Here is a 26,402-nt window from a genome sequence, read left to right as displayed (position 1 = left end):
GTCTGGTTGTGGGCAGCTGTGGGATTTGTGTCACCGTGTCTCTCTAGCAGGTTACCAGCACTCTGACAAAGTTGCCGTCATAAGGTCGTGCCATGATGGTGTGCTCCTAAGATGCATTAGTGCTCTGTGCTTTGGTTTGGCTCCTGCTCCCAGCTGGAGCTCAGTGTAAGCTCTTGGGCTCCAGGCTGGAGCATACAGGCACTCCATTCACCCAGGAGTTGCTGTGAGCAATGGGTGAAGACAAGGATGGCTCAGAGCACTACAACTGTTTGCTGAGTGAGCCTGTTTTTAAGCCCTGGGTTCATCACCTCTGAGCTTTAGGATCATTTTGGATGCGAGTAAGGTGCGCTGCCTGCCTGCTTTTGATGCCTCAGGCTTTATGAATCCAACAGATTTCATTCTCTTGTGCAGCTGAATGACAAGGCCATGAAAAGTGGCCCAGAGATGGTCCAGGGGGAAAAATCCAGTTGGGCTGACAGTTTGTTTTGTGCTGTTAGGGACTTCCCTGACCAAAGGAAAGCTTAGGGAGGCGAGATGGAGGTGTACCAAAGGGAAAAGCCTTTTGCTTGTTGTGCTGGGGTTGATCAGCCTTATGCGGCTGCTTCTGCACATCGACAGGAAACTTTCTTTCTCTGGGGATTTCCCAAACCTCAAGTTATGCACATTAGAAATTCAGCATGGTTGTTTTTGTTGTGCAGTTTGGGGACTTTTCCTTGTGTGATCCTGAAGGAAATGAGGAAGAGCAGATCTGTGTGGGCACTTCTTTTTATTATTACTTTGTTCAAACTTGGTTGCCCAACAGAGTGGTTCTGAACGTACCCATGTGAGTTCAGTCCCAGTGTGCACTAATACCATTTGCAATCTAAATGGGGTCTAAATGGGACGTTTGGAATCCAGGGACTTGATTTTTGCCGTGGTCTGTCCCCCTTCAAACCCAGCCCCGGAGCCACGTGAGGTCTGCAGCTGCTCAGATGCAGAGGTCACAATCGAATTGTAACCTATTTTAAAGTGTGGTGTGATAGTCGTTATCTAAGAGGCCTTGGAAATGATGACAGCTTAGATTTTGATTAGTGCTCTTTACCTCACAATACCACAGCCCTTGTTATTCCATTGTAACTCATCGTTTGCCGCCTGGTGTTTTTATGACACGGCACTCTGGGCCAGCATAGCCTTCATTACAAAAAAATCTCCTGGTCCTATTGTGGGTGAGAATTGAGATGTGAGAGCTAAGTGTAACCTGACGGAAAAAAAATTGGCAAGCAGCTGAAAAGCTTGAAATATAATGAAAAGCTTTAAAAATAACACATGCGATTTTGTAGAATTGCTTTTCTTCAGCCACTCTTGCGGGCTTTGGAAGGAGGGAGATTTCTGCTGCACGGTGTTCAAACACTCAGACACAGCAATATTGTAAATTGCAAATTGAAGTGCCAGAACCAGTCTGTCCTGTACAGGTCACTGAAGTAGACACAGCTCTTGCCTGAAAGCATTTGAAATCTAAAACCGTGGTGTGATTCCCACTGAAGGTAATGACAAAACTGCGAGTGATTGCAAAGGGAACGGGATGGGGCTCTCACTAAAGGGAAGGGTCTGTATTTTTGCTTAGCAGATGCTCCTCACCTAGGACAAATCCCAACAACTTTTGTTCAGGAATCTCAGAATCGGAAGAACTTTTTTACGCAGTGCTCATTCCTCATTTTAAAGCAGGTTTGGGAAGACGAGATTTAAAGAGAATTCCCAGCTGTTATTGAAGCATTTAATCATCCTTTAAAAGCCGGTGCAGTTTTATTTTCTCTGGGGAGCGAGTAGCATTAGCTGAAGCATAAAGCAAACTATACCAAGTGTAGAAAAAACTCAGCCCGATGTCCTGTTTGACAAACTGACCTGCGGGTCACAACCTGGGTTTATTGATCTGTGGGGCCATGTCTGGGTGTCGGGCTTGTTTTCTGGACTTTGGTTTCAGCTGCATTCCTGACTTCTGAAAGAGTAGGGGGTGTGGATTTCTACTAGGAGTAACCACTGGGAAGGAAGTAATGTTCATTAAGTGTGCAGGCAGTGCAGGACTAAGCATGCTCAGTGAAAAAGCTTTTCTCCCTTGCCTGTCAAGCCCTGTGTTTGAACTCATTCCAGAATGCCGGATTTACTTTTCACGAAGAAGCAGTACCTGGCCAGACCGCATTTTTCTCGCTCTCCTTGGTCATGGGAAGATTGGAAACAATATTCTTTTGATGCTCAGTGCACTCAGCCTGCGTGCGTGTGCGGCTGTGGCAGTGGAGGAGGAGGACAAACTTTGCTACCTGTGAGACGAAGGCTGGTAGGTCGGTGGGGGGTGCAGAGGAACTTTTGCAGCTCGTGGCTTTGGCTGACGCTGTGCTTTCTGCTCTCTGTCCCTTCCCATCTGCAGCAGAGCTGAACTTTCTGAAAGTTGAGCAGCTTTCTGATTGCTCAGCCGCTCTGAGAAGGTAAATTTGTTTGAAGTGAAAAACGTGCGAGCGTGTTTTGGGGATCCAAGCTTGGCTCTTGCAAACTGGTAGCACAGGGGTGTGTTTTCTTTTACTTTCCCTGCTCTTAATTCTTTTCAGTGGTTCCTATAAATGCAATCCTTTCCTTCAAGTGTGTGTGCTGTAAAAGGCTGCTCCCCCTGCTCTCCCCACCCTCTCCTTTAAGGCTGAAAATGAGACTCGTTCGTGAATAATGAACTCTGTATGTCATCAAGCAAATCTTGTGGCTGCTTCATGTGATCGCTCCCAGTCTCAGCAGAGATGTTATGCCTTTTAATACGTTCACAGCTTTTTATGGAAAATGAATTGCAAAACTGCTAGCAGAGGGGTGAGAGAAAGCAATTTGATTTGATAACAACATGTTTCAATGTAGCAGACTGTTGTGCTTTTAAATTTTTAAGTGCTTTCTACTTCTTTTTTGTTTTGGTTTGGAGATGTGCTTAGAGGTCTTGAAACAACCTTAGAAAGAGGAAAAAGGGTCATTTTTCTTCTGCAACTCTGTGCTGCCTAATGGAGATTTTTCTGAGCATAGGCCACACGGCCAAGGAACAAAATGACCACAGAGTAAGAAGTGAAATGGACTCAAATAATTAGAAACTGTGTGTAGTTAATGATTGTTTGCAATAGGTCAGAAACATCTGGTTAGATTTTGTCCTCCAGTGTTCTTTAGGATGGTCGTATTGCTTATTAAAAGTGAGCATTTTGTTTTCTAAGTGTGAAAAGTGTATGCAGCCTTCAGCATTCAAATCACATGGATTTTAGAGACTCGAGATCATTAAATAACTAGATATGCAAATGCAAAATCCTTGTGCTTACCGTTTGGTTATTTTAAGGTGGGAATCGATTGTCTTTGCAAAGGATCTCAGGAGGAGAAAGGGTAACAGGTCAGTCACGATGGTCCAGTCCTGGTTATGGGGCGGGAAGTGCACAATCCATGAGCAAAGTACAATAATGGGCTGTGCTGCTGCTCGCCACTCGCAGCATGGGAAAAAACCCCTCAGCATCTCTTCTTTGCAGAGGGTGAGGGTAGAGAACAAGGAGGAGTGCTGGGTTCTCTGGGCTTCGGGTTGGTTCCCACCAGGATTACCTGCTGCGTGCACACGGAGGGACGGGGAGCAGCTAGGCCAAGCAGAAGGAATCTGCAAATGACCAAAGCTGAAGCTCTCTGATCTTGCCTTACTCTTATCCCCTTGAGATCCTAGGAAGTTTTTTTGATGAGAGGAGGCTGGGAAAATTGCTTTGCCTTATTTCACTTCTTTGATTTAGCAACCTGCAGGGGATTATGGAGGCAGCAAGGGTTGTGCTGCAGATGGACACGGGCCCTGTGTGACCACAGCACGCTCTCTGCCTTCTTTGCATGCAGTCCCTCCATTTGCTTAGCTGTGCACTGGGGCGGGTGACCACGAGGGATTCCTGTGAGGCTCTTTGAGTATTTTCTGGCAGAAAAAATACCTTGCGTTGCAGGGAAGTGATAAGGCCAAGCTTCAAAAATGCACATCCAGATTTGGGTTCAGAAATGAACTTTGGGACCTCTCGAGTCCACAGATTTCAGCTTAAATCCTTTTAGTCACTGCAGGAAGGCAAAATAGCACCGTTATCCAGATGCAAACTGCACGGCCTGCCCCACACTATTGTTTGCTTTCAGGTGTCCAAATCCAGCAGTTCTGTATGGATCCACTTCACATGCAAAACATAATTAGAGACAGGAAATGTTTTTAAATTATTTCGTTTCCCCTCCCAAGGTTAAGATTTTGCAATTCATTGGCGTGCGGATGTTCCAAGTGAAAAGCAGCTCTTTGGACACGGAGCCCATATCTTAACACCCCTATCTGTGATCCATTACTGTAACATCTGCTGAATGGGTACCAGCCAGATCCATCCCCATCTCTGTTTTCATCCATCATCTTTCCAGGTATTCCCAAAGCAAATCCACACCTGCTCACTGATTGAATTTAAATCCTCGTGTATTTTAAACAAAGGGAAGGGGTCTGTGTACTTCTTGGAAAGGCCCAGGTGTTCCCAAGGTTTCATTGCGTCCAGAGTAAGCATTTCTTTGCCATGAAGGCATGTCCTCTGAAACCAGCCACAGTCGATAGGCAGAGGTGAAATCTGACAAGAGAAAGAGGAGGTGTGGGCATGGGATGTGCCCTGCAGCACTGAGCAGTGGGTCACAGCAGTTACCTCTGCTGGGAGTCTGCGTCAGCCCTGGGATGTGCAGAGCAGCAGCCTTAGGTTTTGGGAGCAGTTATTTGTGGCAGCTTCCTTGTTTCAGTGCTGACACAGAGATGCCCTTCTTTGAAGACGGGGGTTTGCTTGGAGCATTGTGAGTATCAGGATGTCAAGACCCATCTGAAACACCCTGGATAAGGCAATCAGCGAAGCAAGTCAGCTGGTATCCAGCTCTGCTGGAGGAAAGCAGGCGCCAATGGGTGTATCTCTGCTGGGTCATTCTTGACCTGCAGATGTTAAATGTGATCTCTTCAGATAATGTGCTTGTGGGATTATTGGAATGTTCTCCAAAGCTGGGCAGGACTTCTCTTATCGCTGAACACGCTGAAGTGTAAAACAAACGGGGAATGATTTGTTTTGGCACGAGCTGCATTAGATGCATTGCATTGCTTTATTCAAAGCACAGATTTTGTGCTGCATTTCAGAATGTGTGTGCAAATAATGCGGGTTTTTTTTTTTTAAAGGTCTAACATGAAAGCAGGTACCGCAGCAGTAGTTTAACCACAGCAGGGCAAGTCATTGTAGGCCATTGTATCTGATGTTTGTTTGGAGGAGCTGATCTTGGTCATTCATAGGAAGATGCTGAGTGTGCCTTTCCTTCCCCGCTTTCTTTGTCCCCAAAACAGCCCACAGCTGTGGCTGCAGGGAGAGCCGTGCACTCCAGCTGGAGCCATCGTGGCAAGTTGATAACAGCACTGATTTCCTCACCTGTAACTCCATGTGGAGGCTGCCCACCTACAGGTCACACTTCCCAAGGAGGGCTGTTGGGTCTTCTTTACAAAGGCTTTTAGCCTTTTCACCAGTGGAGTTTCCCCAGCTCCTCCCTGCCCCATCAGTCACCTCTTTCCTGTGGTTCAGCAGCAGGGCTGTGCTGGGGGTGTTTCCAGAGCACCTGAATTAAGAGCTGAAATTGTGCCTTCTCCTCTCTGTAGACCAAAACTAAGCAATCTCTTTGCTGTCTGCACTGGTGGATTTGAGGAACCATCCAAAGATGCAAAGGCCTTCAGAGCAAAAGCAGCAAAGCACAGCTGATTTCTGAGGCATGCTTTTCCTCAGGCATTGATTTTGTTTTTATTAATTTCCCCAGAACTCAGAGATATCTGCAGGTATTGCCACATCATTGCTACGTGCTGGAGACATAAGATGGGGCAGTGACTGTATGCAAAAGATAATCGTTTAATGCAGCACTGGCATTAATGATGAATCCCCTCATTTATTGTTACAGGTAGCACTGGAAATGAAAAGAGTTCCATTTACGATGTTGTTCTCAGGCTCTGTAAATGTAAGTACCAATATAGTTCCAAATTGCACTGTATTTCAACGTAGGCAGAAATGGGTGTCTTAATGATCAAAGAGCAATGCACGTGCTAACGTTGTGTGGGTTTTCAAAAGAACAAACAAATGAGGAGGGTAGGGAGAAGTGGTGCTGTTTGGCATTCCCTTGCTGGCTCTGCACAAAATCAGTGCTGGTTTGGGTTTGGATTCTGCTGTATTTGGGCCAGAGCTGTCTCTGGGGAAGTCTGGGAGGCGTAGAACAGGAGGAGAGGTTGTAGCTCTGCCCAGGGATGGATCTCCTGGGTAGTAATTTCACCAGCTCCCGAGGGACTGCGGAGTCTGAGTCCTGTTTTTAGCAGCATTGTGGAAGCTTAGATCAGGTTTAAAGCTTTTAGGAGCCTGGAAATGCAGGTAGGAACCCCATGGGATCTATGAAGTGTCTGCCAAGGTCGTGTGTCTCACCGAGAGCTCCTACCTAACTCAGCTGTTAGTAAAAGCCACTTCTGCATGAATCTTCATATAGCCCTTATCCTTGTGAGCCTGATATCGCCTTATTTCAGGGGATCTGTGACTCATAAATACCACAGCCTGCCTTTAAGGTGCTGAATGAATGGAGGTGATTCTGACTAATGTAGGTGATTTTGACTCTGCTTTAAAACCAGAGGGGGAAATAATGAACAGAAGACAGAGCGGCGCTGCCTGGTGGTGCCCTCTGGATTTGTTTGTGTGTTCATTGAATTCTGTGGGAGTTTTCGGCTGCTGCTTCAACTTCTGCCACTCGAAGGGCTGCAGAGAGCTGCTCCATTTCAGCCGAGGCTCCGTGCGCATTGGGAGCTCTGTAAAAGTTTGTGGGAGCTGCAGCTCGGGTTGGAATTCATCGTCCGGAGCTCCTCCCTGGGTGGAGCTGCAAACGAGCAGAATTTTCTCATCGATATGCAAATTGCCCAAAGAAACAATTTCTGAATCGCCTCTGTGTTGCTGTTGGGGTTCAGGTGGTCGGAAAAACGAGCTTTGTGTTCACAAGGCAGCAGGGACGAGGGCTGCTCCAAAGTGCCTTTGTTTGAGTATATGTAAAGCCATCAATGCGTCATTCTTTCTGCTTCAGTTGCTAGAGACTCCCATCTTCTCTATTGATTTTACCCAGAATGCTTACTGCCCTTGAAGGTGTGACCTGTACCTCCGGCTAATTTATTTCTGTCATGGCTGCAGCATTTTTTAGAGGGCAGCGGGGGTAGGAGAGAGAACAATGAATTCAACATGGAATATAAATCCCAAGTCTGTAGCCTTCAGACATTCCAGCACGCAGCCCGCTCCATTCTCCCGTTTGGCATTCTGCACGGTCTTGGATTAAGGAAAAAAATAAAAGGCATTTGTATAACTAATCAGGTGAGCCATTCTGGGATAATCCCTTTGGTCACAGACTGCCATATATACCACGATTTCCTTGGGCTGCTGAACGTTTTTCAATGACATCCTCGTGTATGAGCCCGAATCAGAAGTCTCACCTTGATGGCCTTGAGTCGTTTCGGATCTGAGTGCTGCTGCTTTAACGTCTCTAGATTTGTAATGTGGAATGTGAAAGGACAAAAACTTTTCTGCGTGTGTGTTGGAAACTTGTTTTGGACTGCAGTGGTGTGATGGATCTTCTTTGTTTTGCTTTATTTTTGTTTTCATTTGTTTTTTTTTTGCACTTAGTTGTTCCTGTTCAGGTTTTTATAGTGAAAAATAAGTGATGTGTAAGCACACGAGTTGAAACTCTCCACAAATAGTGAGATTAAGCACCTGGCCCCTTTCATTATTCTATTGAAATATGTGGTTTTTGCTCTCATGACCTGACTGCGTAGCTGAAGTCTTTCTCCCCTGCCCCATGCAGTTCATCAATAGTCCTGGATTTCTATAGGGCAAACACAGCGCCCTATAGGAATTGTGGAGGGCTTGGATGGAAAACTTTGTTGGTTTGGTGCTGTGCCTTGGGGATGCGTGCAAGGAATGGGGTAGAGCATGTGGTGCTTTATGCATTGCTCCTCCCACCTTGCTTGGTTTCCACATCCATAGGCACAGAGCTCTCTGAAACTGGGGACAGAAAGGAGCAAAAAGGATCTGCAATGTAACGATGGTGATACTGAATCGTAGCTCAGGCAGGCTGGCTGAAACTGCAGGTTGGTGCTGAGATTTGAGCTCATCGAGAGAGGTGACTTAAAGGAGCCATATCAAAACACGAGCTGCACGTAAAGCAGAGTAACTGCCTTCCTGGGGGATGCAGATCTCGTGGAGCAGTTACTGCAGGATGCCCACCTGGGGCTGCTGCTGCAGGACAGGGCAGCGAGGCCAGCTGGGAAGGTTGGGCTGCAGCGGAATGCACCGAGCTCTGCAGTGGAAGCACTGGAGATTTCCAGGTGCTGTGCTGAGATCCACTGCCACAGACAGCACTGAATTAGCCCCAGATAACTGAACTTAGTGAAACATCAACCAGTCTGGCCTGCATTCAGATTTTATAGATAAATCTTGTTGCTTGCCATGGGTTCCGAGTGGGTCTGTGCCACACAGCTGCAAGTGTTTGGTTTGGTTTCCCCAAATATTTTCTGCAGTGAATCACTTGGAAACATTTCTGTAGCACTTACTGCTGTGGAGAAGAAAAGTGGAACAGAAGGGATCAATTTGGGGGAGAAATGGGAATAAAAAGGTTTGTGCTTCACGCAAGGTGCAGAGCGATGCTCTGCCACAGGAAACAAAAGGCTCTGTTGGTATAAAGTGAATCTTTTTGCACCTCCTCTTTCTGCATTGTGGTGGATGTCCACACGTGACCTCTGTCAACATATGGGCTGTTACTCATGGAAGAAGGCAGCCAGGGCTGGGCGTTCAAGCATGCAGTCTCCTTGTTTCCTGGCATTTTTGTGTTTATGGGTCTCTCTCTTTTTTTCCTTTGCCCCTAATGGCAATAAAGTAAAACAAGATCCGGTCTTTTCATAGCATTGCCACTCTCCTAAAACAGAGGGAGGGAGGAAAAGAAAGGCATTTCCAGCACAGCAAAGACCCCGTGCTCCTGTAAAAGTGTTTTTGGGCCTCCTAGGTAAACCCAGTGGAGAGAGGGAGAAGCAGAAATGCGTAACTGCGAGGTGGTAGCAGGCACCCCTGTGATTTAGCACGTTGCCCTGAGGCCTCATTTATCTCTCACTGGTAACAGATTCAGACACTAACTCAGACTGGAGCTCACCTCGTGTTATTCTGCAGCAAATCACCGGAAAAAGAGTTGCCTGTTTTTATTTCCTCATTTTTTTTCCACCTAGAAGCTGAATTTTTGGTCAAAATGGAAAAATATTGAGTAGTTTATAACATGGAAGGGACACCCTGAAGATAAGATTTCAGTCTTCCTTCCACTCCTGTGTTGCCACCATCAAAAGGTGATATTTTGACGGAAAGTGCTTTTGTGCTCTGAGTGTAAATCAGCCATTTCAGCACTGAAACACGTCCAAATGCAGCCCCTGGTTGCTCTGTGCCCACTTGCTGGTCCTGGTGCCCGGTGATTTTTCAGCTAAATGTGATATCTTTCTTCACTTTCTGTCCTAGGAAGGTATTTGTGTGCTCAGTAGAACCCCTGAGGCGACCTCATGTCCATGTTGGGAGAACTGAATCCCAAGGCTAATGGCAGGAACAGGGTATGAGGATGTCAAAGAAACACTGCAGATAAGATGGATAAGGTGTAGTGGGAGATTCTAGGCATGAAAAGCATTCAAGTAATGCAACCGGGTGGTTATTATTTTATATCTTACAAACTGAAAACATCAGTCAACTTTTCCAGCGTGCAAATGAAGGAAAAATACCTAAAGGTGGGTTTGAGAGAGGTGCTTCACAAAATAATTTTATATATATATATATATATATATATATATATGAAAAGGCTTCTCATATGCTTCCCAGATGTACCAATCCCCTATGTGTGTTCTCTCAGGCTGATTATGGAATACATGCATTTATCCCTCAGAGCAAAGGGAGAATTGATTTCTTTCCAGAGCGGTGTGGATCGCTGTGCTCAAGACCATTAAGCATCAGGAGTGAGATGCACACATACAGGTCCACCCTGGTGCGTCAGCGTTGGAGGCTGCAGACGAAACTTTTGGACAAAAGTAGTGCAGATGTGAGAAGGTGTTGTGATGCTGGATGGCTCGAGGCTTTCATTTCAGTCCTGCAGGTATGTGTGGGAGCCTCCTGCAGCTGGAGGGGCTCTTTGCTGCTAACAGGCAAGGGCTGCACGCCTCTGAGCGCTTGGAGATCCAGGCCTGAGTGCAGCTCGCATCGTGTGTTCACTATGATGGCTCAGGAGAGCTCAACCTGGCCAGACAAAGGGATGTAAAGAACCGTGTGCTTGTTTGTATTGGATAGATAGAATTTAATTCATATTAAAGTAATGATGCATACTTAGAGTGCAACAGTTAAACTGCGCCAAACCCCTTTGTGGTCGATCTTGTTCACCATGAAGGTGATTTCTTTTCATTTCAGCTTGATTCGTGGCTTGGCTGAAGTTTGCTTTTGATTTTATCGTTGGTTTGTTGCAGTAGTTTGCGTTTATGTCTGAGCTGATTTCAGCTTTCAAGAAAGAAAAAAGTGTGTGGTTTGTTGCATGGAATGTCTTTGAGAATATTAACCCCAAAGGTGTCAATATCTGAATTTGAGTCGTGTCGGACTAATTTTAAAGGTACACTTGCTTTAGAAAGTTCAGCTTTGCAAATGCTGAAGATTCTTTGGTACCCTGGAGGGAGCGATGGATATTGAATTCTAGTCAGTGTTATAACTGAAAATCTAATCTCTGCAAAATCGAGCTCATGGCTTAGCACTGCATTACTCTGTGCATAGAGGGAAAGCAGCCTGGCTGGGAGAGATCCATGGTTAGGATGAAATTCAGTTAGGTGTGGGTCTGAACTTGCCCACATCCAGCTGTGACCCCAAAACGTGAGCACTCACACACAGAGCTGAGTCCTGAGGCTCTGGAAGGTGAGCTGAAAGGAAGAAATGGAGTGCATGACACGGCTTACTGTGCACAGAAGCTTTGCTCCTCACAGCATGCAGGGACTGGGCTACAGAAAGTGAATACATTACAGCCCCTTCCTGTTTGCACGTACCTCCAGCTTCAGTTTTTCTGCAGTGCTGTGGGCCCGTTGCTGAGCTAACAGACTGCAGTGCAGACTGAAGGCACAGAGGACGTGATGCAATTAAATTACAGAGATGTGTTAGGTCTGTAATGGATATCTAAAGTTTTCCTATTACTACTGTATTTGGAAACGGAGGCATTTGACAGACCTGTGATGGGTGGAAGTATAATTATTTTATATAGATTGGGACCCAGGAAAAACAGAAGTCTGTTGGGTTTCATTTCCACTTGTGTTGCTGGCTTGCTCTGTAAGCTGGAGGGGCAAGTAATTTAAGAGCTGTGCATCTCAGTTTCTTCACCTGTCAGCTGGGGGAATTACTTCACAGGGGATTGGAAGTATCATTATAATGATACTTGCAACGTGCTTTCATATGCTAGGTAGAAGAGTGGGAGCATTAACATGTACAAGAGAGAAAGAAAAAGTAGGTTAGCTTGTCTGAGCTTGTCATGCTTCTACTGTGTCAGCAAACTCAGGGAGACAAGAGAAAGGAGAGAAAGAGAGATCAAAAGAATACATTAAATTAAAAAGTAAACAGAGAAAGTTAAACTTGAAGTGGCAAGCGTGGAGATACGTCGGGCCTGCTCTGTGCTTTGCTGCATTAACTTTCCTTTTCCATCGTGTGCCAAGATCTTGGCCATCACCAACGTGCCCCCAAGGATCACGAGGCAATCCGTGCGCCTGCTGTGTGGCCGCGAGCTCCTTCAGCTCTGCTGAGCTGGCCAAGCTGAGGCTGCTGCATGTGAATAAAGGCTTTGTGAGGAAAGCAGGGGAAGTTCAAAACCTGTGCTTCCCCCATCAGCAGGGATCCCTCTGCCTGGGCTCTGCTGGGAGCTCTCAGCACGTTGGGATGCAATGAGCTGCTGGCCCTTAGTGTGGGGGTGATGGCAACCCCTCATCCCACTGCACCTCTGGTTGTGGGGACACGGATAAAGCAGGGCTGTGTACCCTCCTATCTCCCAGCAATCCACAGTTAAGGGCTCATTAAACAAGAGGCTGCTTCAGGTGCCGCATGCTAATTTTGCCCTCTGTGTGCTCTGACTTAACTCACAGACACAGAACAGTTAATTTACCTTTCTGTCCTTGCTGAGGTACTTCTGTGAAAGCTCCTACAGTAACACAAAGCAGCAGCATTTGGGAACAGCTTTCAGCCTTCATTGGTTTTGTCCCTCGTTGTTGCAGTGGGAGAGCAGAGTCTCTGGGTGGGATGGCTGTTTCCTCTGAGCTTTGTCAACACGTTCACACTAGGTTAGGCTTCTGCACAAATGTTTTCCTTTGCTTCAAAGTCCATGTGTGAAGAAGACAGCTCTGTAATGTGGTGCTGCTGCGCATCGCGTTGCGGTCGAGGCGCTGCCTGTTGTCACAGGACAGATCAGCCAGATTGATTTGTTGCCTCCACATTGATGTTCCTACTGTGTGGATTCCTTTTTGGAAGCGGTGCTGCAGTCCTGCAGGGTGGCCACTGTTCAGCATCTTACAGTGAAGAGGCCACTGAAGTGGTCTTAAAGCTGTTGGGACAGAAGGAAGAGAGGCTGTCCCTCCCACCTGCCCCTCTCCTTACCCTGTTTGTTTTGCAGGCACTCTCTCATGGGTAGGTGAGATGACCAGGCGTAGTTTGGAACTAGCTGTGCTCAGCTTGCTTCAGTCTGTTCTGCCCGCTCGTGAAATGAGCACAAGGAGTCTTCGTGTGAAGATCCATAATGCAACAAATTTTTCCAAATAATGTAGACAGAAAGGAACAAAGAGTGAGGGAGAAGTCTTGACAGTCAATATATGAAGGGTTACTTATATTTTTTACAGAATTATAGGTCAACCACCAGGCTGCTGAAAGTAATCATACCAGCTGTAATCTTCTTTAACGATATCCAGTCAGAAAAGATGAAAAATTGTTTTGCTTCCTTTGAAGAATGGGAATATCTCTTTCCTCATCCTCTTTGACCTGTTTTACTGTAACAGATTCTGGATCCACTCAGCTAAGTCATCATAAGCAGAGTTTGATGGAAACAAATTGCACCATAAAGCTTATCCTAAAAGTCTGTCTTTTGCACCTTCAGCAGCTGGCATGGCTTTGAAGAAAAACTGCTCAATCTGCATCCTAAACCTCCTCAGTCTGCCTTATCTGTGGCTAAACTGGACTGCTTGGAACCATAGCCTGCGAGGTATAATCTTATTTTTACACATGGTCCAACTGTTTTACTGTGTGTCATCTGAAATGCAGCCTTCCTTTCTGAAACCCACAAGTAGCCACGAGCTTCCGCTGATGTGCCAGGGAGCAGTAAATTCTCAAACGAACTGATGAGTGAATAGAAGTGTGGTAGGGATGTGGTAGCAGAAACCTCCTGCAAGACAAAGAGGACGATGGCATTTGTCAGAGATCTTATGGACACAAATGCCTATTCCTCATCCACTTAAAGTGAACAAAACCTATGCAGAGACAGCACAGCCTGCAGGGGGGAAAGCCAGCCATATCACACGTGGAGGGCAGGACTTGAAGCACACGCTTCTCAAAGATGTCAGGAACGGAGCACTGGAAAGTGTTGTTTCCTTACAAAATATCTGGCAGTGGGGCTGGGCAGCAGAAGCATCAAGCTGCTTTGCAGCAGTCTCTGTGTCACTGGCAAAGAAATGGGGTATGGAAGGATAGACAGTTGTGTTTTAATGCAGATGAAACCACTTGCGGGCATAGCAGCAAGAGCAGCTCATTTGAGTAGCTCTGTTTGGTGTTCTTGAGGATCTGAATAAGGCTAGCACAGAGATACAATGAAGTAATGGGATCTCCTGCAAAAGGAAGTTATTTCAACCAAGATAACGTGACGTGGACATGAAGTCAGAGTCTTCCAAGTGCCTGAGGACCCTGCATGCTACTTTAGAGCCATGAGACCTGATCGTTGATCGTCATCGCAGGTACCAACAAAATAGGGATGTTGTGCAGCAGAGTTTTTGCTCGTCTCCTTTACTTCTGCCCTAGCCATCGTAAATAATGGTTTTAGAAGAGGAACTTGAGAAGGAGGTCATCCTGAGGAAAAGGCTCTAGGGAGATAAAGGCGACATATCACTTAATGCAAAACAGATGATTAATGGTGAGGATTGTAACTCCTACTTAGCAAGTTAGTGTTTAATGCAAATGTGAGCAGTATCAGGGAAGATAATGATTTGGCTTTTAATTCAGAACTGCATATGGCAACTCAGTAATACCTACTGTATAAGCATAACATGGAATTATTGAGACACCCTCCCAGCTCTTTCTTCTATGAATGTGTTTATTGTGGTGCGGTTAGCTGGTTGACTGTTAGTGATGCTGTAAAATAGAAGCTGTCTCTGGTGTTTTCAGATTTATGCTTTTCATGCACAATCACATCTTTTCATGCTATCCTGATTGTGCTGTGTCCCTGCTTACCCTTCATGCCATCTTGTGAGGGTGTCCAATCATCATCAGCTGTGCAGACTGCTGCTTGTTCCTCTTCAAGACTTCTTATCGTTGCTTTTGTGCAAACCAAATAGCAGCCACTTTTCATTCAGTGGTGCTGGAAGGGAAGCTGGGCACCAGCCAGTTTATTGAAGTCTCTGGAATGTTTGTTCTCCAGTGAATAGTCTGCCTTTAAACCTCTCCATTCAATTGTGGTGGCACACCTGAAGCTGACAGATACTCATAAGACAAAGGACATAGTTGGTTGTTAGTTCCATTGTTTTGTCCAGATAACTTTCTAGTTACTTCTCTCCATTGTTTGAAGGAAGAAAAAAAAAGGCCAACAGGCATAGAAGTCCTTGGTTTTCTCCTGGTTGCCTCAGAATCCATTCAGAATCCAGCTCAGAATCCATCCCTCTAGAATCCATTCTGTGTGAGCAGTTTCCTTTGGTTCTACTCACAATTGACTGGGTTTGCTGCAAGCTGAGTATGAGCTGGAGGCGACATGCCATTAGAAATATGACATTGAAATGAGGTCCTTCAGCATTGAAAATACAAAACTGAGTAAGAGATCCGTTATCAGAAGCGGTCACTGGAACAGAATCCTAAGTCTGGGCGGAGCAGCTTTTTCAAGGGGGAGGTTGGTGGCACCCAACAAGACGTGGAAGTGAAGGTGGAGGAGAGGCCTGGGGGCTGAGATGCTGTAGGATGAAAGCTGAGGCTGTCAGGAGGAACTGAGGAGCTGCCAGAACAGCAGTGCACCCGGACTGCAGGTGAAGCCAGGAAGAGCCTGGAGAGTAACCCATGAGAAAGTCAGTGAAGCAAGGAGTTCTGTGGTCAGAGCACACCATGAAACTCATGGGAACATTTCCCACTGTAGATAAGAGGAGAGCATGCCTGAGATGGAGAGCTCTTAGCCCAGGGAAGTCATTAAGTGTCTGAATTCCTGGCGGCTGGCCTGAGGACATTGTTAAGAGAGGAATGAAGTCAAGCATGGACCCCCACTACGTCTTGGCAGAACAATATTTAATATTTAAGCCTTTTAAAGTGAAGAGAGCTGTGTAGGAGCACATCTTAAAGAAGAAGGAGCACAGTCCGTGTTGATGAGCTGTGCACAGTTTCTCTGCTTTCTGTTCAAGATGACTCTAGTGCCTTAGCTTAGTCTGAGAAGCAGCTTAGGGGAACTGACCGTTTCCAGTTGGTTCACAAGTCCTAATTAATACTTCTATTTCCCAGTGAGTTTTTACCTTCTGTTTAGTTTTGGCTGGGAAGGACAGCATGGCAGTGTGTGGTGGCCCAGCATGAAGCTGGTCGAAAGCAAAACAATGCCTGGTTGGTTGGTTTTCTTCAGTAGTGTTTCTGCCTGCTGGAGGAGGAAGCATTCCATGTGATTCTTGTTAGGAAAGCGAAGGACTGGAAAAGGTAAGGGGCATCTCTTAAGGCACTCAGCTAAGTGGTGGTAGAGTCAAGAAATGGAGGCAAGGTTTCCTCCTGATGGAGAGAAATTGTGAGGCCACAGCATTTTCTCCAAGGTACGGCATGGAAAGTCTATTTCAGAGATTGGTCACGTTAGGAATGAGACAGTATTGAAAATGGGAGGTTATTTTGTAAGGAAACAAAGCCCTGATCCAAAGATGACTTGAAGTCACTGGAATTCTTTCCATTGATTTCCACGGGCACAAATGTTTATTTAACAGGAAGATAATGGGCAAGATGAACTGTTTCCCATCTCTGACTGCAATAAATACAGCTTTTAGAGCATGGTCAGCCGTTACATTTCCATGCACAGGGTGGCTGATTGCCTTCTATTTGAAGAGAGAGGGAAGGAGAAGAAATGGAGGTGAGAGGAAATTGCAGCAACAGGCAGCGCAGAAGGGAAAGAAAGAGGAAGCAGGGCATATTTTGCTCTCACCTGCTACAAATTATCCTGCAGCACAATGGCAGCAGAAGGCAGAGAGGAGGAGGAGGAGGAGTGCAGGGCCGGGCGGTGCAGCCTGCTGCTGCGAACAAAAGGCTTTTCTGTCTTGGAACGCGGTGTGCCGAGGTGGCAGCTCTGCGCTCGCACTGCTTTGTGCTCCTTTGGGTTTGGTTTCAGCAGACAGACACCTACCTGGGAAGGGCTGCCCTGCAGTCTGGGAGAGCTTTTGCTCCCTGCAGCTGGCAGCGTTGTGTCCTGCTATTGCTGGTCAGTGTTTGGCTGGCAGGCTGATGTTACAGTTGTAGCAGAACTGGTTCCATATTGGCGTTTGATCCTGGGAGAATGGGAAAAATCTGGTCAATGCGGTTTTCATTAGCCAAAAAAAAACCCAAAACTGTAGCATGCTGGAGTCATTAGTAGTTTGTTGATTGAGTTAACCGTGCAGGGCGGGCTGCAATTGATCATCTGCATTCTCATTAAATATGCCGCTGTCTAGGAGGTTTGTTATAAAGCTGCTTGGAGGACGCGAGGAGTCTTGAATTCAGCCAAGAGCATCGGATTCAAAATACATTTGGCTCAAACTTTCAAACTGTGTGATTAGTATCAGAGATGGGACGGAGGTGTAATGCACAAGTAATCTGGAAGTGTGGCTGCGCCGGGTCTGGTTTCAGCCCTGCATGGGGAGAGAGATCATGGCTGAAACTTGAATCCAAAGCAAAACTTCTGTGGTGCTGCAGCGTTTCCATGCAGGGCTGTCCAGGAGGTGTAGGGGAGGGAAGGAAGCATTGCTGTGCCTCATTTAAAGATAACGAGCTATTGTAAACCCTAACCTAAAGCCAAATCCACACCTTTGCGTTGCTGGTAAGGCAGACAATAAGTTAAAAAGATGCATACAGGGAGAGGTGATATAATTTTGCTTTCAAGAAACGGGTGAACGGGAGTTGCTGAAAAGTGTTACCTTGAAAATATATCATGATCACTTTAAGCCTTGTCTACGTCTTTCAGCTTTTGAAATGCTGAAGATCACATCTTGAGGGAATTTGTTAGAGCCTTTGAAGTATTTTTATGTTAGGCCCCTATGGCAGAAGATTGCACAGATCAAGAAAGTACCGAGTAGATTTATTCACAGAAAATGCATTTAAATTACCCAGCTATACGGGCACACATTCTTCAATTATAGCCCGGTGTCTGGTCTCTGAAATCCTCCCAAGAATTGAGGTCGTAGAATTTGAAAATGAGCTTCTGTACGCCATACTTCTGGCCTTTCAGATGTAATGTAGCCTGTACTGTGTGCTAAATTGGATGGAATTCAGAGAAGAGCAACAAAAACGATTAAGGGAGCAGAGGAACTGACTTACATGGGAAGATTAAAGGCATTACAAATTTGTGGCTTGGTTAAGCAAAGACTACTGCAAGTCATTGGAAGTTTCTGGAGGCAGGAATGCAGCTTGAGAATCCCCGGTCTTGTCTGAACCTGTTTTTGTTTGCGTGTTTGTTTTAAAGCAAAAAAGCTTCTTTAGAGCAATATCTTCATCTGGTGCAACTTAGTACAGTTCCAGTGAAAACAATGGAGCTGAGGGATCTGTGCCAAATTAGGCTGTCTGAAAATGTGGCCCATACACTTTTTTTTTTTTTTTAAAGAGGCAGAACCAGGAGGTTAGGAATGCAAGTGGTGGTTTGGATACTGCAAGTTAATTCCTGGTACGTTCAGAAGACAGTGTGGTGAGGTGCAGAAAACACATTGACTCCTCCTCTTGTTGCCTTTGCTGATGCCTGATCTGGGGTAACGGTGCTGTGGTCTCGGAAAGGGGGGCGGTGGAAGCCCCGATGCTTGGGATGTGGTCCTTCTCTTAGGGATGGAGTCTAACTGATTGCATACAATGAGATTTTAACCATCAAGTTAATTTCTGGCTGCCTTCATGCTCCTCATTCCATTTGGGTGAGGAGTTATTCTGTCCCTGGGCCGGAGTGCATTGGCTGCACCTGGAATTCAGGAGCTGCTGCCTCTGTAAGTGGCTGCTCTTTGGAGTGAAGCTGCCAGAGAGCAGAGGAAGGAGACTGGAGCATGGAAGCTTCTGAATGTATATTCCTGCAGATGTCATTTCCCATTGTAATTCACTGGTGATCTTGACTGAGAGATAGCAGAAACCAAACCACTAGAACATGATTTAGACTCGTTTTCATTGCACCAAAAAGGCCCAGCACTAAGAGGGCCTGTGGAGACCGTGCTGCCATTTTGTCTGCATCCTGATTCTGCTGGGTCAGGATTGGCACAACGACCTGCCAGATATCTCAGCATCCCTGCAATATCCAGCTCAATGGATGGATGGAAGAAAAAGAAAGCATAGCCCAAGTGAAATGAGTGTTTGGAAAATGAGGATTTGAGTGTGCGAATAAGACAGGCAGGAATACCAAATGTGGACCGAAGATGCCAGGGGAATTGTTTCCATAGAAACACAGCTAAGGAGGCTCACATGGCTCCCCAGCTCAGACTTACAAATTCATATGATTATCTTAATGGTCAACATAATGGATTGAAAAGAGATAGGTGATTAGTAAAATTTGATCCGAGTTTGTTGCAGATGTAGGAGCATTGTGCTGAAGTCTCTGATTACAGCTTAGAATGGCTCAGATGCGGAGTGCGGATCGCTCTGATTTGATGCAGTAAATCAGGATTAACTCCCGAGCAGTGAATGGTGCCCTAATGGTGTCAAACAAAGGGAATCAGACCTAGCTTCTTTTAATTAACTTGAAGAAGAAAAGTCCATGCTTGGTTTCTTGACGCATTGTTCGTCCACCTTTGTTATCCAGTCTTTTTGCATGGCTGCAAGCATAATCTTTTGCATGTAAATCAATACCATTCAGAATGCCTCAGGAAATATTGTTCTGAAATGTGCTCAATGGAAGCACATGCCTTTCAGTGCCAGAATTTATGAGGGGCCCTGGGAGCCTGCTTTCCTTACTTTGTTCTTGGAGATATTTCTCCTCAGAAAATCCAAGATGTGTAGGACTCATTTCAGAGTCTTAAAGACTCTTAAAGAACCCAATACCCAAAAGAGGCCATTTGGCATTGCATTGGTGGGCTTCCATGAGCAAGCTGGATGATTCTGCATTTAACTGCGTAAGCATTGGTGATGTTCACAAAGAGTGTTTAACGTTCACTTGCATGACATGAGGCTGGTCTAGGCTCGTATGGGTGGTGTTTCTAGGAAGATGGGATTGAAGCATTTAGTCTCAGTCTGAACAGCCCTAAATGGAACCCAAAGGATTCAGATGCAGTGCAGATGTGTGGCTTGGGCTCCTCTCTGTGATGCCCGTGGTGGCCTGGCCATGTCCTGTGAGGCTGTGTTTGAAGCTGGTTTGGTCTGTCTGATTTCTAAAGCACCAAAACAAGCCACAAGCTTCATCTCTAATGATAGTCATTCGTACTCTTTTTTGGAAGAGGATCTGTGTGGAGGGAGCGGAGATGGGACAGTTTTGGACACCATTTCCAGTAACTGATGTTTGTGAGCAACTGTCCCAGTATACAAGAAAGAAACATCTCTACAGCCAGAAAAATATGTGTTGTTATCCTTCTGGAAGCATGTGGGGGGGAAAGCAAAATAAAGGCTGAAATTATGGGGAAAATGGTTCCCAGCTTTGCTGAGCTTCCCAGAATTGTCAAAGAGTTGCCGAAGACCCTCAAAACCTTCCTAGCAGCCCAGCTCCAGATGAGCGTCCCCAGTGCTCCCACAGCTCCGAGAGGAAAACATCCGAGGTTTGGGAAGGGTCAGCCAGAAACGACATAACTGCAAACATGGAAGGAAATCAAAGAGCTGCAGGGTTCCGCCCAGCAGAGAGGAGGGCGCGAGAGGCGGCTGGGCCAGCCAGCACCAGCACAGTGCTAAGAGGAAGAGACGCCCAGCGAGGAGCATTTCTCCTTTCCAGCCACATTCAGGGCTAACCTCGACCCGTGCTTGGAGTTGCCTTGTTTTGAAATGCCCTCTCTTGCAGCAGTTTGCTCTCCCACAGCTCCTCGCTTTCTTGCTTCTGTGGTGGGTTGAGTCTGATGTTTTCTGTAAGGACCTGTGCTGTACAGTGACATCATGGACTGTAATTTCTATCCCTTCGTTTCTCTGAGTTCCTTTTCTGTACTGTGATCTTCTAGGACTCTTCTCATGCATTGCTGGGAGCGGGGCAGCATTTACAAAAGCACCTAAATAACTTGGGACCCCAAGTCCTATTTAAGAAAAAGGGCTTAAGGGCCAGAATCGGAAAGGTATTCAGTTGACAAGGAGAGGGCTAGGTTGAAAATGAGACAAAAGACAGACAGCAAAGACTTACTCCCTTGAAGTAAATAGGAATGTAGCATTTCAGTATTGCTGAAAATTCAGTGAGGTTCTATCCTGTAGAGCCCGAAATGAATTAGAGTGCTGCTGTCTTGTGACCTACGTAAGCATTCCAGCCTTCTTCTATCGTGTCCCTTAAGGCAGTGTTCTTAACTCAAGGAGTTTGGACAGGAGTGCTGCTGTTGTGCTCAGAGCGTGCAGCTGCCAACAAAGTGGGCATTGAAGCTCCTGCTGCAGCGTGGCTGGCACTTATTGGGGACATGTTGAGGAGCTGCATGTTCTGCCCTGCATCGCGAATGCTATCGTTAAGTGGAACGTTGTTAAGCTTTACTGATGCTTCCCACGCCCTCAATTAATGGGGAGTGCAGCGTGGATTGACTTTGTCAAGCTGTTGATCTGGGGAGACTTTGGGTTGCTGAAGTGCCTCTGTCTGCAACATGAAATTGGTTGTCAGCTCACACTTCCCCATCCGTCCCGTTCCCAAAGCTGTTTTGTTTGCCTGTGTTGAGTGATCTCTCTGAAATTATTTCTTGATTTTTATCTGAAATCCATTGATAATGGTTATTTAAGCTCTTTCTGTGCTATCTGGTTGTTTTAATTTCAGGGAATGCATCGAGGAGTTTAAGTATGTATTAGTTATCATATTGATGGATCAGCCAAGCAAGGAGCGCTTGGAAATTCACATATTCCTTTTTGTTGACCTATGGTATTTGAAATATAAGCTCTTCACACGCTGTTAGCAGTTTGAACATCTATAAACATTTCTCAGTATGTTTAGATTTTGTTTTGGAGTACTTTGAATATATACACGTGGATTTTTCCTTTAATCCATCCAAGAATATTAATTGCCCATTTGGTTTGTTGTTTGCCATTTATTTAAGGCTCTTCCTTCACAGTGGTGTTAGTGTAATTTGTGCTAAATCCAGTGCAGGAGCGAAAGCTGTAAGCTCTGCAGTGCTGGAAATTGAGAGCTATTGTGGTCTGTGTGTGACACAGCCGTGATTTATGTCCTGGGTCACATTATACACCTCTGCATCTCACTTCACTCAACTGTAAAAGGCAAAAGTAGCACCTCCCCCTCCTGAATGCTTTAAGATGTCTGTAGTACTGGTACAGTATGGTAGTGAAACTGTGGTGCTTGTGTTTTATTCATGGCAGAGCTTGGTGCGCTTCAGAGGTGCATACATTCAAATGTATGAATTATTTTTGACAGTTTCCTTGCCAGAATCGTTACAAAATCTTCCCCCTTGTCATTAATTGCTGACGGGTGTTAAAAAATTTCCTCCTCTAACTTGATGCAGGTCAGTGCAAACAGTCACTGTGTTTCCATGAGCTGTTCGTAGGACTGGTGCAGGGCATCCAGGTTCCTCCCAGACTTGTTTGGATGAAAGCCTTACGTCCTCAAGAGTCCCCAGAATATTCCAGGGTGTCTGCAGGAGAAAGAGGAGGCTTCTCCCAGGTCCAAAGTTTCTTTTCTTGGATGAGAATATGCCTATAGAACCATCACTTTGTTTAAACTTGCACCAACATTTAGGCCAGGGGATTATTTGTGGTAGTGATTCCCTTCTTCTTCTGGCCCCTACTCACCTGAAATCTGGACGTATCAGCCTGGGTGGGATCACACAGTGCAGACACAGAGTTGCACCTGTTCTGTGAGTCCCACGCATGGCTTGGGGGCTGGATGGGAACCTGGGCTTCAGTGGAGCCAAGTGGGGCCATCTGGTGTGAGTTGCTTTGATTCATTGGCATCTCTGACATTTGTGCCAGGCCTTACCCTGTTGAGTCTGGATGCTTGATGAACCTTTAAGTATCAGCGGCAGGCAGAACTGGTTTGAAAGGCTGCACTCAGGTTGATAACTACTCAGCTAAAGACCTTCTGCAAGGCTCCTGCTGCCTGGTACCAGAGGGCAGATTGGCACATCAGCCATCACAGCATTGATTTGTGTGGCTCCCCTGGCTGAAGGTGAGGGTATGCATTCACAGGCTGAATATCTCTGCTGCTTGGAGGTATGACATGCTATTTTGTTCCCTTTCCCTTCCCTTCCCCTTCCCCTTCCCTTCCCTTCCCTTCCCTTCCCTTCCCTTCCCTTCCCTTCCCTTCCCTTCCCTTCCCTTCCCTTCCCTTCCCTTCCCTTCCCTTCCCTTCCCTTCCCTTCCCTTCCCTTCCCTTCCCTTCCCTTCCCTTCCCTTCCCTTCCCTTCCCTTCCCTTCCCTTCCCTTCCCTTCCCTTCCCTTCCCTTCCCTTCCCTTCCCTTCCCTTCCCTTCCCTTCCCTTCCCTTCCCTTCCCTTCCCTTCCCTTCCCTTCCCTTCCCTTCCCTTCCCTTCCCTTCCCTTCCCTTCCCTTCCCTTCCCTTCCCTTCCCTTCCCTTCCCTTCCCTTCCCTTCCCTTCCCTTCCCTTCCCTTCCCTTCCCTTCCCTTCCCTTCCCTTCCCTTCCCTTCCCTTCCCTTCCCTTCCCTTCCCTTCCCTTCCCTTCCCTTCCCTTCCCTTCCCTTCCCTTCCCTTCCCTTCCCTTCCCTTCCCTTCCCTTCCCTCTACCTACCTATCTTCAACAGCCAAGTGGGTCAGTTCCTGCCTTTGCTTATTAATTACAGATACATACTGTAATGTTACTTTCCACAATCAGATGAGCTGTTTAGTATCTGATGATCCCTTAGCAGAGACTTTATTTTCAGTACGTGTGATTTTCACCCCAACTTCTTTCAGATGCAGCTCTGCTAAAATCAATTGAAACCGGTTAAAACTTGTTAATTTGGTAACACATAAAAATCCAAGATCTTTTCGGTCTTTAACCTAGGTGATCCAAAGGAATCAATAGAATTACATTTACGTCCTCTCCAGGACTGTTATGGGCCTTAATTAACAAAGCATTTAAGTCACTTTGTGATCCTTTGATTAAAAAAATAAAGTAAAATAAAATGCAAGGGCACAGAGCTGAAGGATAAGGATAAAGGATATCCTTCTCTTGGAAATCTCACAGGTCTGTCCCTCACTGCCCCTCTAGATCCCAGTAGCTGCTCTGGGGGTTGGATTGGCCCTTGGGCAGAGAATTCATCTGGACCCGTCTTACAAAACACATCTCTCAAGTGAAACTTTTGCCTATATTTTTCCCAGAAGATTCTTCTCTTTCAGTCCAGAATTTTATCAGCAATTCTTATGCTAACAGGGGTCAGGAGATGAGATGTTTCTCACGTTACACTTGAAGCTTCTCATGAATAATGGCCTGTATCACCTCTATTGTCTGTCCAAAACATAAGCAACCAGACATAAGGCCAGAGGAGAAACTTAAAGAGTGCTGAATGAGCCAGCAGGGCAGACCAAGAGCTGAGATAGTCGGAGAGGGAAACAAATACAAGGTAGAGCAGATGGTTATTTGGAGAAATAACTGAGCAGATTAACTACCAGGCAGCTAGAGAATGAGTCAGTCCCTAGCTAAAAAGTGCCCTGAAATCTTCAGAGTGAGATTAACAGAAGCGCAGATGAAGATCGCTGTAGCCAAAATAAATTAAAGGTCATTATTCCCAAGTGAATTTTCTTAAGTGTGAAGTAGAGCACATCAGGCTTTTCACAGACATCTGAGGGGATGGCCGTGCTTAAGACCATCGCTTGCTCCTTGTGTGGGGGCAATCTGTCCTTTCTGAGGCAATTTATTCCTGTCGGTATTGTCTTCCTTTCTGAAATTCATTTCTTTGCCTTTATTATTACTATTATTATTTGGTATATCTTTATAAATATGTGTATTACGTATGGGAGGAAAAAAATAGCTGCAATTTGAGCCGGATGATAATCCTAAAATACGTGGCTTTTGAAAGGCACTGTGGAAATTTTTGTTTCCCTGCCCCCCCAGTCTTTTTGTTTTTCCTTGGTAAGACTGCAGCTGCCATCTGATTTGTATTTATATACGCTCTTTATAGATATTAATGCAATAACAGATTAAACCTAAAGTAACTGTTACTACACAGAGAAATCTCAGGGCCTGATCTTGCAAACACCAATGCCTCTGAATAACTTTAATCTTGTGCATTGTATATTTGAATTTAATGGGGTCTCTTACACGTCAAAGTTTCTCACATATGCGAATGTTTGCTGCAACTTCAGACTTTCTCCATATGTTGATGTCAATTTGTTTTTGCAACCTCAATACGGTTTAGAAACCTAAGGCTCCGATCATGGTTAGTATATGCTTTTTCAGTTCTGTTGGCTTCATTGTACCATGCTTCCAATCAAAAAAGTGGGCTGAGAGCTCAGAACTGTGCATGGATCCACACCTGCTTACATCGGGCTGTGTGGTTTGCAGGGATTCTCCTGGCATTTCTTTTAGGGCTGAGCAAGTTCAGTGGCACCACAAGAACCAGTGAAGGCTCTGCGTTCTCATCTTCTCATCGCACGTTCTGAAAGTAAATTGCTGAAAAAAACCCTGGACTTTAACTTGGAAAATCATACAATAGCCAAACATCCAATTTAATGATTGCATAAATAGCAGAAAACGTCCAGGAAATGGGTGGTGGAACTGTATCCACCTCCTCTGGTGTTGTTGGCCTCTGGGTTTCTTATAAAGGATTAAGGTAAACGACGAGAGTTTGGACTCGCTGTGTTTGTTCTGTAGGGTCATCTTTTCTGAACCACTTACAGGATTGTAGTTTAATCAAATTTGTATTAGAATGTATAGTTTGAATAAATCCATTTCAGACCAAAGGGAATCATAGAATATCCTGAGTTGGAAGAGCCCCACAGGGATCATGGAGCCCAGCTCCTGGGTCCCTGAACAGTTCAGAGGGAATCAAAAGTCTGTTTCTCTAACGTATTCTAACACTAACATACAGGTATTTAAACTCACACAAATCCTGCAGCAAGCCAAAGCAGTACATCATGCTTGCCTTCTGCCTTGGAAGATATGAATCACATGCACAGCACACGGCCAGCCTGTTGTACTCTGCTGCTGAGCTGAAACACCAGTGGTTAGTTTTGAGCTGGATAATAATTGTAATTTTACAGGCTAATATAAGGGTAATAAAGTCTTCCATCAGGCATACTGTGACCATGAGGAAAGTTTTATTCCTGTAGGTTCAACTGTTTACATGTGACTAATGTACTCCCGGAGGAGAGGTGACGTCCCTTTAAAGCATGCAGCAGCTGACTTGCAGAACAGTGATACATCTGTGTTTGCAGTTAAGGCTCGGTAAGCATTGGCATAAATCTGATACGCATCTGATAGTACCTCAAATTATCTCACTTCTCAGCTTTTGAGTCAATAAGGCTTATTTATCAGCCCACAGAAGTGTAAATAGGTTATCTCCATATCTGTTGAGACAAAATATATGTGTGAGTACATGAGCACAAGTGTAATAGGGACAGAAGTGCAATAAGAAGGTGAGAATCAAGGCAACACACAAGGTAATTATTAGGCACTTGAAATTAGTATGGGATTTGCTTCAGTAGCCTATGCAACATTGTCCATAACCTCTTTCTCAGAAAGTTCCTCTCCTGAGATGTTGGAGGAAGGTACGAGAGATACCAGTTTGTGCATCAGAAACTCACGTGGAACAGCTGAAATACTGGTGAGAGCTTGTGAAAGGCGTTGTTTTCAAATGACACTGAATTTCC

At 45.6% G+C, this 26,402-nt stretch overlaps 1 long non-coding RNA gene across 13 annotated transcripts in view; it reads left to right on the top strand.

Moving 5' to 3' along the window:
• Positions 1-1,975: 1,975 nt before the first annotated feature.
• LOC128087645 (uncharacterized) overlaps positions 1,976-26,402 on the top strand; it is a 109,322-nt gene continuing 84,895 nt past the window's right edge. For 4 of the 13 annotated variants that reach the window (XR_008209924.1, XR_008209920.1, XR_008209916.1 and 1 more), the window contains exons 1-2: positions 1,977-2,315; positions 5,957-6,009. This is a non-coding gene — a long non-coding RNA (uncharacterized LOC128087645). The other 9 variants (XR_008209923.1, XR_008209925.1, XR_008209917.1 and 6 more) reach the window with 6 other exon arrangements.

The sequence above is a fragment of the Tympanuchus pallidicinctus genome, unplaced genomic scaffold (assembly GCF_026119805.1).
Source record: "Tympanuchus pallidicinctus isolate F22 unplaced genomic scaffold, pur_lepc_1.0 scaffold30, whole genome shotgun sequence".
NCBI classification, from domain to species: Eukaryota; Metazoa; Chordata; class Aves; order Galliformes; family Phasianidae; genus Tympanuchus; species Tympanuchus pallidicinctus.
Note: the sequence above shows the minus strand (reverse complement) of the source record. Positions and strands in the feature narration are given on the sequence as shown.